Source organism: Octodon degus, unplaced genomic scaffold (assembly GCF_000260255.1).
Source record: "Octodon degus isolate 3935 unplaced genomic scaffold, OctDeg1.0 scaffold00126, whole genome shotgun sequence".
Taxonomy (NCBI): Eukaryota; Metazoa; Chordata; class Mammalia; order Rodentia; family Octodontidae; genus Octodon; species Octodon degus.
Genome location: NW_004524702.1, coordinates 2,786,547 through 2,802,432, shown reverse-complemented (window position 1 = coordinate 2,802,432; position 15,886 = coordinate 2,786,547).

Sequence of the window (15,886 nt, the reverse complement as noted above, 5' to 3'; positions counted from 1 at the left end):
CACCAGCGTCTCTTTGTGTCTCTAGTTAGTCTGCCCTTTCGCCAGTTGTTCCCAGGGCTCCAGATGGACAGGTCAGGTGGGAGAGAAAAAGGAATGTCTGCCTCCCCTACTTGTCACTGTCCTTCTCCTCTCTCCTTCCTGCTTCTGTGGGGACAGCCTTGAGCTTGCACTGCCTCCTCTACCCTGGCACTCGGTGGCTCACAGACCGACCTGCAGAAGGTAAGCCCAGGCCTGGCACACCAGGTCGCTGCAGACGTGAGACAGTTGCAGATGTTCCCTGGAGCTCATGTCTAAGTCAGGCACCCAGAGGCCACCGTGCCTAGGGTCCCCCCAGTGGTGACACCCTCGTACTTGGCACATGCTTCTGCCTCCTCCTAATGTAGCACAGGACCCCCCTCTGGAGCCAGAGGAGGCACAGCTTGGGACACCAGGGCAGTGCCCATGAGCCCCGGGCTCCCTTGGATCTCTGCGGCTCCTCCAGCCTGAGCAGGGCAGCTGGAGCCTGCAGCCCAGGAGCAGGGCAGCCTGGAGTCTTTGCAACTGCTGCTGGCTGCCTGGAGGCCTCAGGTCATCCAAGATGCCTAGTCAAGACTAAAGAATGGAGTTGGGTGTAAGTATTTTTCTAACACTGAGGATTGAACCTTGAGCCCTGGTACACACAGAGCAACAGCCCAGTCGTACTTTTATTTTGAAACAGGGATTCACTACGCTGCCCAGGTTTTCCAGGAACCTGGGATCTTTTTGCCTCGGCCTCCCAGAGGGAGGGGCTGTAGGGGTGCATCATAATACCAGGTAGACTGAAAGTTTTTAAGCTAACCTATGCCACTCAGGGAAGTTAGGCTGCTTCCCTTCTGTGACATTTCCTAGATTCTGAGGTTCCAGGACCCGCCCACCTTCTGGTTTCAGGCAGCCCAGGCATCTGCTGGCCTTTCCCAGAGGACGCCCAGCCCAGGGCCGGCTGTCACCTCTCCCTCATCACTTCTCCCCCAATACCTCCCTCCCTAGGGACCTGCAGTGCCCTGGAGGAAAAAGGCGGGGTGGCACCTACCTAAGGCAGCGCAGGAGAGTGTGCAGGGGGAGGGGAGGATGGAGGACGTGGGCTGTGGACGGCCAGACCTCTCTGGGCTTTGCGATTGTGCCACTTCTGGCTCCCACTTTCCCGATGGCTTCCTACAGCTTGCTGACAGCTCTCCATGCAGAAACTGTCTGCAGACTTGTCTGCAGCCCCATTTCTGTCCCCAACATACAGTCTGGACGACAGGGCTGCAAAAACATTTTTCTAAGCCAGGCGCAGTAGACACAACTATACTCCCAGCACTCTGGGAGGCTGAAGCAGGAGGACTGCTAAGTTCATGCCCAGCTGGGACAACACAGCAACTTACCAAGAGCCTGTCTCACAATAAAATTGTAAAGGGCTGGGGACATAGCTCAGCATCAAGGCCCTGTCTAAGCCCCCACACTGCTATAAGGTTTTTTTCTTGTTTTCTGTCCACTTCTACTCAACTGCTCTGCAGAGAGATGAGGCTGTCGGCACGGGCCACCTGCCCCTCGCCCGCGCCTGCAGCCCTGGCTGAGCTGTCCTGCCCCTCCCGAGATGCCCGCGATCTCCAGGATGCAGCAGAACGCCTGGCAGACTCGCACCCAGAGCCAGCTTGCGAGTTACTGGGCAGAAACTGGAGGCGGAAGGATCACAGAAACGCAAGCAAGAGCGACCCACGCTGTGTCTGCTGGCAGAACCGGGAGGGGCGAGGACAGGCCCGGCGGGGAAAGCACCCTTCCTTCAGTTGTGTTGTTTGCACCACAATGGAAAATACCAGAGTGCTGGCCAAGACAGAGGTGACAGCAAGCCCGAGTCTGTGGACTGACGTTCCGATAGCCCGTGAGTATGAGATCCAGCTCTATTCTAGTGGCCGGAAGGTGCATTAAAACCTAGGAGAATCTGAAAGTAAATAGTAGGTTGTGACACTTGTCAAAGAAGAATGGAAGAAAGTATTTTTTATGAAAGCATTAACATTTCTCGATAGAGCTAATTATTGTAATTTTAATCTCCATGGTACAGACAGGACACAAAAAGTCACTGATGTTGATGTGGAAATGAAAACTTAAGCCCAAAGTCTGTGTCACCCTCCACACAGTGGCTAAGCCCCCAGAAGGCTGGCAGGGCATGCGGGCAGTGCCTGCCACCACAAGGCCACGCCTCCTGGGACCTTAAACCATGGTGCCACACCTTGTTCAGGGGAGGAGGTGACAATTACACTTCACCCGTCAGCCCCCAATCAGCTGTCTGAAATGTGGTTCTGAAGGCGGGCAGGCCCTCTGATTGCCTGTGCTAGAGACGAGACCATCCCCGAAGCACCCCAACAGGCATAACGGACACTCACACGCGTGTGACCAGCCTCGGGGTGGTGGGAGCCGACGGGACCAACGTCTCGGGCCGGTTATAAATGAGGAATAAAATCATCCAGCCCTGCCGCCGTGTTTTAAAAAGGGTCAGGATGATTTTATTCCTTATTTACAACTGACAAAGTAAAGAAGGATGTACAAGTGGTGTGTGGATACGGGCACACCCTTGCTGGGGCCACACACTAGCAACTGAGATCACATGATGTCTGGGGCCATCCTGGTCCTGCCCTTGGCGCCACAGAGGATAAGGAGGGACCCCCGGGAGGAGGAAACTCCCTGCCCTCTTCTGGCCACAGCTGAGCCCTATGGCTAGTGACCCTGTGGCACTCAGAGGGCAGAGAAGACCTGCTCAGGATGACGAGGGTCGTCAAAGCAGCAGGACAAGGCTTCACCTGGGAAGCTAGTTTCCTTGTTGCCCATCTCATCCTGCCAGGAACGCTTGGGGCCTCTCGCTGGCCCGCCACGGTCGCCGCTGCTCTTCCCAGGACCGCTCACCACCCTTCCGTGCTGGCTCATAAACAGCGCAAGCGGGAGGGTGCTGGACCTTGCCTCCCCCCCGTCCCAAGGCGCTGGCCCCATCTACGCAGGACTAAGTCATCCCTGTCTCCTATTTCGCCCTCTCGCTGTAACCCTCCTGCAGGGAGCTGGGGCTCTCAGCCAGGTGCCCGACACGCCCTCTGGACCATTTCACGTGATAAGAGAATCGAACAAGCTTCGGTCCCGCCCAAGTGACTGGTGTTTAGTACTCTCTTCACTGGTTCCTCACACAGTGGCCCTCCAACAGGGCTGGCATCTCTACTCCTAGGCATTTGGAGAGGTCAACCCCGCTTTTTCTTCTGTGGTACTAAGTATCAAACACAGGGCCTTCGCGCCGAGCTGCACCCTCACCCTGTTCACCCATTCATTTATTTGATTTTGAGACAGGGTCTTGCTGAGTTTCCCAGCCTAGGCAGGGCTCAAGCTTGTGACCTTCCTGCCCTGGCCTCCGAGCACTCCAGGTCCCTGGTGTGCGGGCTTGCACCATCACACCTCGCTGCGTCCAAGGAACCAACAGGCTGTGCTTCTAGGACTGCTCGGTACTAACAGGAAAGTTGGAATTTTAAGCGAACACAGACCTTCCTGGCGTAGACTCAGCCTTTCGCTCACACAAATTTGGGGGCATGAAGTATAAGCCCCAGCTGCGCACGCACAGGGTGTCCACGTGGCCCCACTGTCCCATTAGTCATATTTAGTGCATAAGTCTATTAATGTTATCTTGGCTTCCAGTTCCGAGTCTATAATTTAGCTGGAGCACTGTTCCCCCAGCCACAAACCACGCTCACACACTCTCCCTTTCAACTGCCTTTGTGCTTCTAAATTAGAAAACCAAAATGTCACTTTTCTCAGATACAAAATACTCTCAAGGTCAATGGAAAAGAACAAAGCCATCAGCTTCCTGGATAAATTGCAGGATGGCGGTAAAAACACCCTACCTGAAAAGGTGGCTAAAAAGTAAAACCAGTCCCACAAGAGACACCCGTGTTTGAGGCAAAAGTGACAAGCACACATCCCTGGCTCCTGTCACATGAATGTCTAGGTAGGGGACCTTGGGTCCCTCTGCTGACAGCTGGCTTTGAGCAGCGGCCACTCTGTGCTGCAGGGCACCTTCCCTGGCTGGCTGATGAGGCAGCTCTCGCGGCTTTGCTTTTCTTTTTTCCCCCTTTTTGATGCTCTCAAGTTTTCTCATAAAACAAGTCCCACCTCTGAACTCCAGTGGGGTTACTACGGTCGCACAAATATTGCATAGCACACCCTTGCTAAACCCACCACGGCTCTTCTTGAGCGGAGCAGTAAGGACAACAGACCCATCCAGGGACAGAGAAGGGAGGCCCGAGCCCAACTGACCTCCTCTTGTTTTGATTAAAATTCACTTTCTTTTGCCTCTGCATAAATGAAAGTGAAAATACCTTTCCGTGGTGATGCTCCCAAGCCACAGCCGCATAGCGACACACTGGCTTCCAGGAGTGCAGCAGCCGAGCCCAGCCCAGCCCACAGCTCTGGAGTTTCCTCGACCCTGCACTGAAATCCCAGAGGCATCAAGTGTGTGGCTGGGTGCAGGCACCAACCTTGGAGCCACACAGCTCCTGGAACCCAGCCCTGCTAGGCCATGGTGTGGGTTGTCACCTTGGAAAGTGGAGGTGTCTCACGGGAGAGGAGTTTGCCACCGCTGTCCTGCTCAGGCTCTGGCCCGGGACACAGGCCTGTGGGCAGAGCCTCCTTGCACAGGGCCATGCAGGAAGGGGCGAGGGGTGCACAGCTGACTCCTCCCCCAGCTGCCAACCGTGTCTCCCCTCCACGCCACTCATCTCCATGACACCCCTTCTCCTCCCAAACCGAGAGGCGGATCCCAAGTGTCTACATCTGCCCTGAGCACCACAGAAAGACCCACAAGCAATAATGGCCACCCCTGCAGCTGAGTGCCAGTGTCCCCTAAGGCAGCCAGGTGTCCCCTCCTCCCTTCTGGGTGCCAGATGCACAGCTCTTCCTGAGCTCAAGGCACCCAGCTACTCTCTGGGACACTCAGCAACTCGGGCTCAGTGATCACTGGGAACAAAGAAACCATCAGCGGCCAGGTGAGCAAGGTCCTGGGAGTGCGGCTGGCCAGGGCAGGTGGGGGCCCCGGCCGGGCATGGATGGTCAGGCCTGAGGCTCTCGAGCTGCCAGCGCTCTCCCCAGCCCTGGCAGGTGTGCTCTCCCGACTCGTCCCGCCTGCTCTTTGCACTCCATGATGCCCTTGATCTGCCACATACAGGCCTGCCGGGAGCTGGGGGAGGAGATGTTCAGGCAGACGCCAGGGTGGAAGGGCACACCCAGGGCTTCCAGAAAACCACACGTGTCTCACTTGAAATGACACAACAGCACCCTTGCGTGCCCAGAACTCCTGCTGGGCAAGGAAGAGCCTCTTCTCACTGCCTCTAGCACGTGGGGACCTCCGGCCCCGAGACAGCCAGCGCAGGGAGGGCTCAGTGGCTGAGCAGGTGCATGAGGGCTGGGCTCCATCCCTGGCCTTGGAAAGCAAAACAAGGAAAGCTGTGTCCAAGATCTGGACCTGCCTGTCCCTGCCTGGGGTAGGAAGAACCTCCAACTGTTAACACCCTGGACACCCGGCCAGGGCTGGGTCCGAGGCAGGGCCATAGCAATGGACTCCTCAGCAGAGCTGCAGGAGGCAGGAGAGGAAGTCAGGAGAGCAAAGGGGTTTGGTGCGGCTGTGAGGCGGAGCCCTTCTTGCCCTGGTCTGGTGCCCAGCGCCACCAAAACCCCAACCTCTCGATTCTTGCTCTCCTCCAACAACTGACAACATAAGGTGTTTCCCCAACTCCCACGTCACACTAAAGCCACCCCATGAAATCACCTGGATGCCAGATGCCTGCAGCCCCTCACCTCACCTAAATGGGTGGGACACCCCCCAGAAACTGTGGACCCTAGAGGGGGGACAATGGACATGTGGCAGTGGAGGAGGTGCTGGCTGCTATCAGGAGGTGCAGAGCACAGGAGGGACAATCCTGTACATCATCAGGGATAGCCTGGAGGGGACGCAGAGGAGCGGGGGTGAGGGGCACACAGGGGACCTGGTGGCCAGTGCTGACCTGGGAGGTCGCCAGGGCTGGGGGAGCCACAGGCTGTGGGGGGCAGGGCTACCAAGCCTTCGGGAGCCCTGGGAAGGAGCTGTCATGGAAGCGACCCCCTAGCATGAAGGGCTGATGGGGTAGAGAGGAGTCCAGGCAAGAACAGCACTCGCAGCTCACAGCCCAAGCTGGAGGCAAAAGGTTGGTGGCTGGGGCCCATGGGGGACGGGATGGGCTTGATCCCGGGGCAGGAAACACAGGAATCGGGCACCTTGGGGCAGCCTGTGTCTGCCACAGGGACCCCAGGAAAGTCATCAGCAGGCTTCTTCCTGGAGCCTCTTGCAGCTGACCCTGCACACAGGTCACTCAGGCCAAGGCCCACCTTGAACAGCACGGCCTTGTCCAGTGCCAGGGCTTCAAAGCTGAGGTCCCTGAGCCTGACGTCAGATGCACACCACGGCAAGCTTGAGGGCCACAGCTCTGAGCCCAAAGAGCGCAGCAAGCCCGCCAGCATCCTGACTCAGGGGCCAGTAATCCCAGGGACACTTGGAGGGAGGTCCGGGGAGGAAAAGGAAGCGGGACACTCACAACTGTAGCCCTGTGCTTGTTTTATTCCGTGCTGCCTCGGCCAGAGTCGGCTCTGTTCCTCACGCACCTGGTAAGGCGCGGGAAGCCAGGCTGCGATCTCCGGCAGACTTGGGCTGGTGTCTTCTGTAGGAGTAATGACGATCTGAATGTGTAAGTCAGTGAGTTCGCGGACAGCCAGGCTCATCCATGCAACTTCAGCAGGAGGCTCTGGAAAGGCCAGGAGCCCACCAGCCCCCTTCTTGTGGCCCCGGCAGACATGAGTAATCCATCACCAGACTCCCACTGAGCACTGATTAGATCTCAGGCAACAAGCTCAATCTATCGCAGTGGCTGGCCTAAGTGCTATGAAGATAATAATTTATTTGCCTTTTCTGTCAAATCCAGAGTTTTAAAAGCAATGTTTTTTTTTTCTTTCTTTCTTTTTTCATTTGTCTGAATCACTACATGGTTCAGCAGGGCCTTAAACTCACTACCAATATGTAGCCCAGGCTGGCCACAAATTCTCTTTCCCTGGGGATGAGCTGGGAAAAGAGATACCTGGAGCTGCTTTGTAATTGGAGAGAGGCTTTGTGTGGCTGCTCCCAAAGCCAGAGAGAACACGTGGGCAGCAGAGGGCAGCGGACAGCAGGAAGGGTGGGCAGGGACTGGCTCTGCAGCAGCGTGGAGCTGCGGTCTACAGTGCTGGCCATGGGCAGGGAGTTGTCAGGCAGGTCTGGGGCTTGAGCAGGCAGAGGGAGGAGGCAGCCATCAGAGACTCAGATTGCCAGCTAGAAAAGATCCCTCAGGGGGACCACGTCCTCGAGGCCAGACGTGACTTAGGGAAGGGGCCAGCAGAGGCATGAGTCAGAGTTCTTTTCTCTTCTCTCAGCTCTACTGCGATCTTCTATGGGTCCTCTCCTCTAGAAATTGCAGCATGTCCAGAAAAAGACGACAGTAAGTCTTGCCATTAAGGGTCTCGAAGCAAACGTGAGCTGGTTCCAAGCAGGGGAAGAGCCAGTCCTGTGGGCCCTGGGCGCTGTGGGGTGTAAGGCTGGACCCCGAGGATGGGAGACGGGGTGGGCAGTCTTCGGTCAGGAGGTGTGGCTGGTGCTGTGAGGCCTGACTCCTGCTCTGGGCTCCCTTGGCCGTGACTTCTCCCCAGCATATCACACAGAAGGACTGTGTTGAACTGAAACAATTTTACAAGCCAGAGCCCTGGGCTGGCAGGGGACTGTGGTCAGGGAAGGAGCCCACGCCAGGTTCTGAACCAAGGTCAGTACTGGAGAGGAGACTGTCGTAACACCTGCTGTTGGGGACAGGAAGGAAGCCATCTATCCTGTTGGTGGAAGTGTAAACCAGTACAACCACTGTGGAAGTCAGGATGGAGATTCTTCAAAAAACTAAAAATAGAAACTCCATTCCATCTAGCCATTCTCCTTCTAGGTATCTGCATGAAAGAGTTAAAGACTTCCCACTAAGGTGACGCATGCTTACTCATGCTATCCAAATTAGCTACGTCTGGGAAGCAAACTGTGTGTCCATTGAACAGATGAACGGCTGAAGAGACTGGGGCTTACACACAACGGGGCGCTACTCTGCCGCCACAAAGAGGGATGGACTTGAGTTGGTTGTGGGTACAGGAATATACCCGGAGACCATGTTAAGTGAGGTAAATCAGACACACAAGCTTAACTATCCCATGGCTTTTCTCATACAAGAAACCTAAAACATAAGAGAAGAGGAAAGTGAAAGAAGTAGGGAGCTAGAACAGGGAGCAGGGGGTGGAGAAGGGGGCAGGGAAGGAGAGGAGCCCAGCTGAGGCACGCCTGGAGCCCGCCTCTCCCGAGGAATGGGAGCAGTCTACACTGCAATGTGCTGTGAAAAAATTAATACAGGCCTGCTGAACTCAGGAAGATTTCTACCTGTGTAGCCGAAAGGATAGTGTCTAGCAGAAGTTCCTTTAAAAAAGTTGCACCCGCCTCATGAGCGGCACTGCTGTTTCCTGCTCAGAGGCAGCCACTGGGTCTGGCCGCAGAGGACGCCTGTGCTTCCCGGCAGCTGCCCACAGCAGGCCCTGGGCCTGCAGGAGCCGAGCCTGTGGGGCTGCAGCTCCCCCAGAGGCCTGGAGCCTGGCTGCCGCTGCCTGGCTGCCCAAAGGGTGCGGACCCGGGCTGCTCTGGGCACCCACGAGCCCAGGCATCTTTAGCGGAGGCCCAGGGGAGGGGCAGTGGCGCACGTATGGGGTGGGGAAGAGACAAGGCCTGCACTTAGGGTGTGGGTGGGCACCTTGGAGGTGGGCACGTTGGAAGTGGGCACCTTTCTGGGCTGGGGCTGGAGGGCAGAGGCGCTCTGCTCTTGGGAGGTAGACAGCCAGGCAGAGGCCCCACACCAGCATCTGCAGCCCCCCTTTCCATCCCTCTTCTGTGCAGAAGCACTGCTGACCTGACCCAAGGTGACAGGCGAGCCTCGTGGCCAGCAGGGACCGTCAGACACCCTCAGACACGCAGGGGTTTGAGGCAGACAACCCTGGGTGGGCAGTGCCAAGTTGCGGACACTTCATGGGCATGGCACAGGCCGGAGGTGTGGCTGAGTGGGGGTGCCGCTGTAAGCTCCCAGAGGGGCTGCTCACCCACCTGGCACCACAGGCCACGCAGGGCACTCGCAGGGGTCGGGGAGGAGTCAGGAGCTCCTCAGACCCCTGCTAGTGACCCCCAGGGGCGCCCCAGTGGACTCAGCCAGGCCCAGGGCAGCGTGGAGGACATATCGGCTCCTCCTCTCTGCAGCTCCTCCTCTCCCAACCAGGGTCACCCCAAGGCCCTGCTCAAGCCCCTGCATGGGCGGACAGCCCCCCCAGCTGAGGCCTTCCTTTTTCATATTCCCCAGGCAAAGCAGAGCCCCACACACCATCCTGACTCTGCCAGCACAGGGTCCCACGTGCATCAGCGATGTTCTCTGCCATGGTCCTTAACCTCTTAAAACAATGGACTTCCACCTGGAAGCAGGCTTCTTGGGTTCTCCAGCATCCACTGGGTTCACCAGAGGGGACCTGACAGTTCCAGAGCCCACAGCCTGCTCAGCTGTGGACAGACAGGCCTGTGGACACCAGCGTGGAGACAGAGGAGAGTCCGAGCTGCTGGCACAGGCCAGCAGTGGCAGGGGCGGCGCAGGCTCGCTGGAGGGCAGGGTCCAGACGCCCGCTGGCCGGCCCTCCTCAGCTCTGTGCTTTGTGCCAGCCAGGGCAGATGTGCCCCCTCAGTGCTGGGATGTCTGGTCATGGCCTGGAGCCCAGCTCAGAGCCACCACGCTCTCTGGGCAGCCTTTGTGACAGTCTCGTGCTCTGCGGCGGGGACTCGGGTCAGGGATGAAGGATGCAATTCAATGCAACAAAGATGTACAGAGGTCCCACCAGGTGCAGTGAGGGCCGAGGACGGCGGTGTCAGGGTGGAGGTGCCACAGTGGCCACGCTGGCTGAGGCCGGGGGTCGTGCTTCTCTGCCTGGACAGAGGGGCCCCTTGCACTCCACGGTCCACACAATTCAAGCCACTCACTCCAGAGCGAGGGGAGCCCCTTCCCACAGTCCCCAAGGACAGATGGACCCTGCTCTGCAGTAGCTTATGTGGACATCACAGAAATGCCAGTGTCCCCACCGAGGGAGGGCCCTCTTGTCTACCCTCTGTGCCTTCCACTTAGCCCAGTGCAGACAGCATGCGACCTGACACCCGTCTGCCATCCGTCCGTACATTTTCCTGTGTGAACCTGAGCTCGTTAAGATTTTAGCCACCCGCTGATTTCTGAGTGGAACTAAAGTTGATTTTTGAAATTGGATGAAGCACTGCAGCCCTTGAGAGTTTAGTCATCCTTAAAATGTGAAGAATGAAAAATATCTCCTGAATCTGGAGGGAGGATTCCTTCAGCCGCAGGAGGGTGCACTCTGATGGCAGCCAAAGGGGCCCCATGTAATGTGCGCACACCCACAGCGAAGAGGTAAAAGAAAAACTGTGTCTACTTCTTCACTCTTATTTTCAAGGATTTTAGGCAAAGGCTAAATTTATAATTTTAGTCAAAATTATATACACACCTATAATATTCAATAACGGAACTTAGAAAAAATGGGGTATACTGATGAATGTCCATTTTGTATCTGTGTATTCAAAGTGGTTGGGATAGATATATAGTTGCATTCTCTTAATGAATAGAATGATTTGTTCTAATGGTGTTTGTAAATAGGATCACAAGTCCGCATCTTGTACAGCAATTAACCACTAAGAAGAATATATGCAGTGTATTATTTGTTGAAACTGTACTTCCAATTTGATTTGAAACTGTCTCATTGCTATCTGTTTATCAATAAAACTTTGAAAAAAAAAACCAAAATTATAAATGGAGTTTTATTCCCCAATTAAACCCTCTTTAAAAAACTGTTATCAGAAGATTCCTTCAAACATCTGAGCCCAGTCGATGTCTTGATGCCCAGGTGGCCCACTGACACGAGAGCTAGAGGACCTCCCACAGTGCGCACCACGGGGCTTGATCCGTACGCAGAGTCCTCTCTGGTGCTCTCGACAGCTCTGCCTGTACGGCAGCCATCACCACAGACGCCTGCATGTGCTGCGAGGGGCTTCGCAGAGCCACACCGTCTCTGTGTGGCTCTGAGGACCCTAAAGGTCCTACTCCGTGGCAGAAGCATCAGCTTTCCAGTGAGACATGGTACAGATGCTGACCTTTGGGGAGCTCAGGCTCTCCCCATCAAGGACCACAGGGCTAGCTAGGCTTGGACTGGGCTGGGTGTCAGGTGGACAGCAGGCTGTCACCCTCCTGAGACTGTGGGCCTCGCTGATCACTTTGGAGCAGCCTCATACCTCCAAAATGGACCCAGGCAGACTCTTTTCCACTCCCGTCAGTGGAGGCCCCTCAGTGGGACCAAGAAAATCGCATCTAAAACCACTGGGGCCACCGCTAAAGGACACGGATGACAAAAGCCCTGTGCCTACAGGTCGCAGTCGGCTGTCTCCCATGAGCCACACTCAGGACTGAAGATGATGCGCATGAAGCAAGCTGACTGGACAACTTGGTGGAAATGCCAGCGATCCCGGCACACTGGGCCCTTTATGTGCACTGTTCATAGAGAAATGTCCCGATTGAGAAGTATTTACACAGAGCTGAAATGGCCATTCACTAGGGGCCTCTTGGGCTGCTTGGGGCCGATTAGCCACCCAGGGCCTGGCCACGAGGAGGACCGAGAAAACTTGAATTATCTGAATGCCAGAGCGTCCCCACCCAACAGCATTCCACAGCTAACAATGGAGGAAGTCACAGAAGGCACAGAACTGCTTAGGTGTCACTTAGCTGGCCCAGCCTCAGGGGCTTGTGAGGGTGGGGCCCCGACCACTCTTGACTGCCCCAAACCACCTGCCCTTCCATCCTGGACACCTGTTGCTGGACAGCAACCCATGGCTTCCCATGCACATGCTGGTAACTCAACCAAGTGGACATGAAATATGGATCCTAATGATGCTTTGGGACCCTGATGAGGCAGCAAAACCCCAACCACATCCTCCTCCCTCCCCGGGGGGCCACAGAGGACTTTTGGGGGAAAAGACTGTCCATATCGGAGACTGCCCATGGGAGGGGAAGACCTGCGTCCAGATGTTTGAGACACTGGGCTGCATCATGGAGTTAAGCAAGCGTTAAAATGTTAGGAGTTTGATTTCATTTTAAAAATAGCATTGTCAGGTCTACCCATCTAATCCTACCTCTTGAATTTTGATGAACCTGCAAGTGGGAGAGAGGGAGAGACTTCTAGGGCTGCCACGGACTCACTGCCTGTGGGTGGCGGCCCTGTCTGTGCAGGTCCTCACTGGGCCCAGGGGTGGCCAGGACTGCGTGTCTTCACACTTTCCTCCCCGGCCTGAGAGTTCTGTTGTTAGTTTTGCTGGAATCAAGGCTACTGGGGGACAAAAGCTTCACATGTCAATGCACCTAGTGCCTGAGTTGGCTGGGGGTGGAGGAACGGGATTCTCCGCAGCAGTCAGAATTCTTGTGACGGAAAAGCAGGTCACTGCGTGGGGCTGTGGGTTGGCGCGTGGCTGGGAGGCCCGAGGGCCCCGCCTGGCCTGGGTTTGCTTTCCAAAGTCTCCTCCTCTCAGTAGGCTTGCTACAGCAGCTTCATTCCTGGCCCTCCCCTCAAAGGCGTCCCTGGTCTCCTGGGACCAAGGGGTGTGGGGGCCGAGATGCTCGCTGCCAAGCACTTAGGGGCTGGAATTGATAAAACAGAGTGCTAGGAACAAGAGCTGGCTTTCCCTGGTCCGTTTTCAGAATCGAGAAACCAAAGCGCCAAAAATGACTCCCCGATCACAAACTTCTCCCCATTTTCTTGTTTTCCCCTTTTTGTACATTTAGTGGGAAAACAACTGTGGGTTATAAAACACTGTTTAGGGGGTCGGGGAGATGGCTCAGTGGAATAAGCGTTTCCCTGGCAAGTGCAATGGCCTGAGTTCAATCCCCGGTTCTGCCAAAAAACGAAACAAAACAAAAAACAACCAAACACCTCACTGTTTAACATAATCATAATTTGTAACCCCCCAAATTATGCAGATTTTAAAAACACTGAAACAAGCAGCGAGATTACCTCCTCTCTGCCATCGACTGCTGCAGGTTTACTTCAGCAGCGTGACAGCTCGGCTGTCCTGTGGCCCTCCAGAAGGACCTGGTGCTCTTTGCACAACAGAGCTGCAATGTATGGCGAATGTGGCACCTCGGCCCCTGGACTTCTGCAAGAAGCCACCCAGGTGCCACCCGCCACACCGATGCCCCACACAGGCTGGAGGGAGAGACATCCTGCTGAGGGAACTGCTGATTAATTTGATGTTTCAGCATTCGTGTCCATTCCAATGAAAACTGGTCCTCATTTCTGTAGATTAATAGCAAGTGACTAATGCAGGTATCTACAAACTTCTGAGCACACCCACCCCACCCCCAATAGGAAGAGAAAAACTGGCCACCCCAGTGACACATGCGCCATGGTGGGTGAACATGCTAGGGCTGTCATCAAACGTGAGACCAGCAACTCCCCCGCCTAAGCGTCTGCCTCTCCTCCCTGCACCATGACGGGCCAACTGGAGCCTACACAACCGAGAGCAAGGCGGCTAGCACAACATGGCTGACGTTACCTGGCTACCTGCGAGGCTCCCAAGGCAGGGGCTCTGGGAGCCCCCATCGCCGCCCCTCAGACATACGGGTCTCCCAGCCAGCACCCTAGAACCCACACGCAGAAGTGTGGAGTGGATTTGAGCACCTGAGCCTGACAGTTCCCCAGCAGGGACTCAGTCTACGCACCTTGAAGCTCAGGGCAGGGGGACTTGGGACTCCATATGGCCGGCCGAGGCCCAAGGAACCCCCGGGATGGAAGGGTCCCTATTTTTCCACTGGCTTCTCTAGAAGATGGCTCTGCAGAGAAGTGCGACTCTGCAGTCCGTTCTGAAGTCTAGAAATATAAATAGACGGCTGACCGCGTAACAGTATCCCAGGTTTCTGAGTGCCATTATGGAAATCAGCTGCCCGGCACATCAAGGAGAGCCTGGTGCACCCTGACCTACACAGGCCAGGAGGCAGGCCGAGGCCCACGCTGGCTGAGAGGTGATTAGGATTAAAGGTTGAAAAACATCGTCCTCAAACTGAGGGCGCCTGGAGCAGGCAGGCTGTGGGAAGGTGGAGTGGGCCTGGGCCTGGGGACAAGCTCGCCGCCTGGGCCTGGAGAGCCAGCCTGCGGGTGGTGAGGTCGTCGAGGGTGACTGCAGGGAGGTCAGACCTCCCCTGTGGACTGCTTGAAAACATAACTGGATATGGGAAAGAAAGAGAACTTGCTCAACGTGAACACAGCAGACATTCAAACAAGCATGTACCTGCTAAGTCAGGTTAAAATATCCCTTTGGGCCTCTACAGGAAAGCTCTCCTGATCCAAGTAAAAGTAACGGCAGGGCAGAACCACCTCTCGACTGGTCATAGCCAGCGCTCTGCGTGGCGTTGCACGTGCAGCGCACTGCATGCACTTGAGTTCTGGTGACCACCGGGACCTTAGGGTTCAGAGGAGACCAGGTCAAAGGGAGCCCACCCTTCACAGGTGTCACCACGGACCCCATCCTGAGAAACGGACCATGCATGCTTCGCAACGTGTGCTAACGTTTCAACATACAAACAATAGCATGAACATAAAGGCCAGGCCCCTTGGGGTGGACACAGAAAAGCACAGTGTGATAAGGCTTGTGGTGTCAAAAGCCAAGAAAAATGAGCGGCGTGCATTGCCTAGCCCTCAGTGCGCAGGGCCCTCCGTCCTGGTGGAGCAGTGTAGCCCCATGGGCCTCAGTCTGACACCCAGGAATTGTTCATGAGCGGCCACATAGATGGCTTCCCTGGCCTCCAGTCTCCCAGGAGAAGACAGAAGGACGTGTGGGGGACTGTGGCAGCCTGCTGGCTGGACAGAACTGCCTTGCCCACTCTGAGGGGCAAACTCTGGCTCCTGGAAGAGGCATGGAATCTCCCGTGGCAGTCACCCCATTGTTTACTGACTCCACTGTCCACTTCTGGGCTCCCAGGGACATCAGAGGTGGCTTCCTGGGTGGGACAGCTTTGCTTTCCCCCAAGGGGAGGCCACAGCCAGCTGAACAGCTAAACTGCAGGTGTCTGTCCTGAGATCAACACAGCGATGGCCCATCGATCTTGTCTAACACTTCAGGCTGTGTCTGGAATCTGGAGCTCTGTGTGTGGACGTTTGTGGCCTGGTGGCTTGGACATTGAACACCGATCCCTAAGTCAGTTTTGCTTTTAGTGAGCTGTTTGGAAAGAAAGACCTTCCTGAGAAGAAAAGGCCATCCAAGTGGAGAGCCCAGCACTCTGCCCAGACCAGCTCGGACCCAGTGAGGGCAAGTGGGACAGGCAGGCAGAGCTGAAGATGCTCCTCATGGAGGTACCTGAGCTGCCCGGGAAGGAAGGCTCAGTGGCAGGCACCGTCTCATCTGGTGAGCAGTGAGGACAGGAACTTGAGTTTCAGACGACCCCAGGGCGCACAGCGCTGCTCCAGTCCTACGCAGGGCGGAGCAGCACGAAATGCCCCTCCAGCCACTGTCCAGCAACCTCACTTTGTACACAGGTGAGCTGCTTCTCCCCTGCTCCCAGCTCCCTAAGGTGACCCCCAAGAGCAAGTGGCCAGGATGGGCATCGGTGAGAACCTCCTGCTCTGGTGTGATTCGGATTACCAGGCCTGGAGCTGCTTCCAGATATGCATAATCCTTCCTTGTCACCTCCCAGCTCCGAGA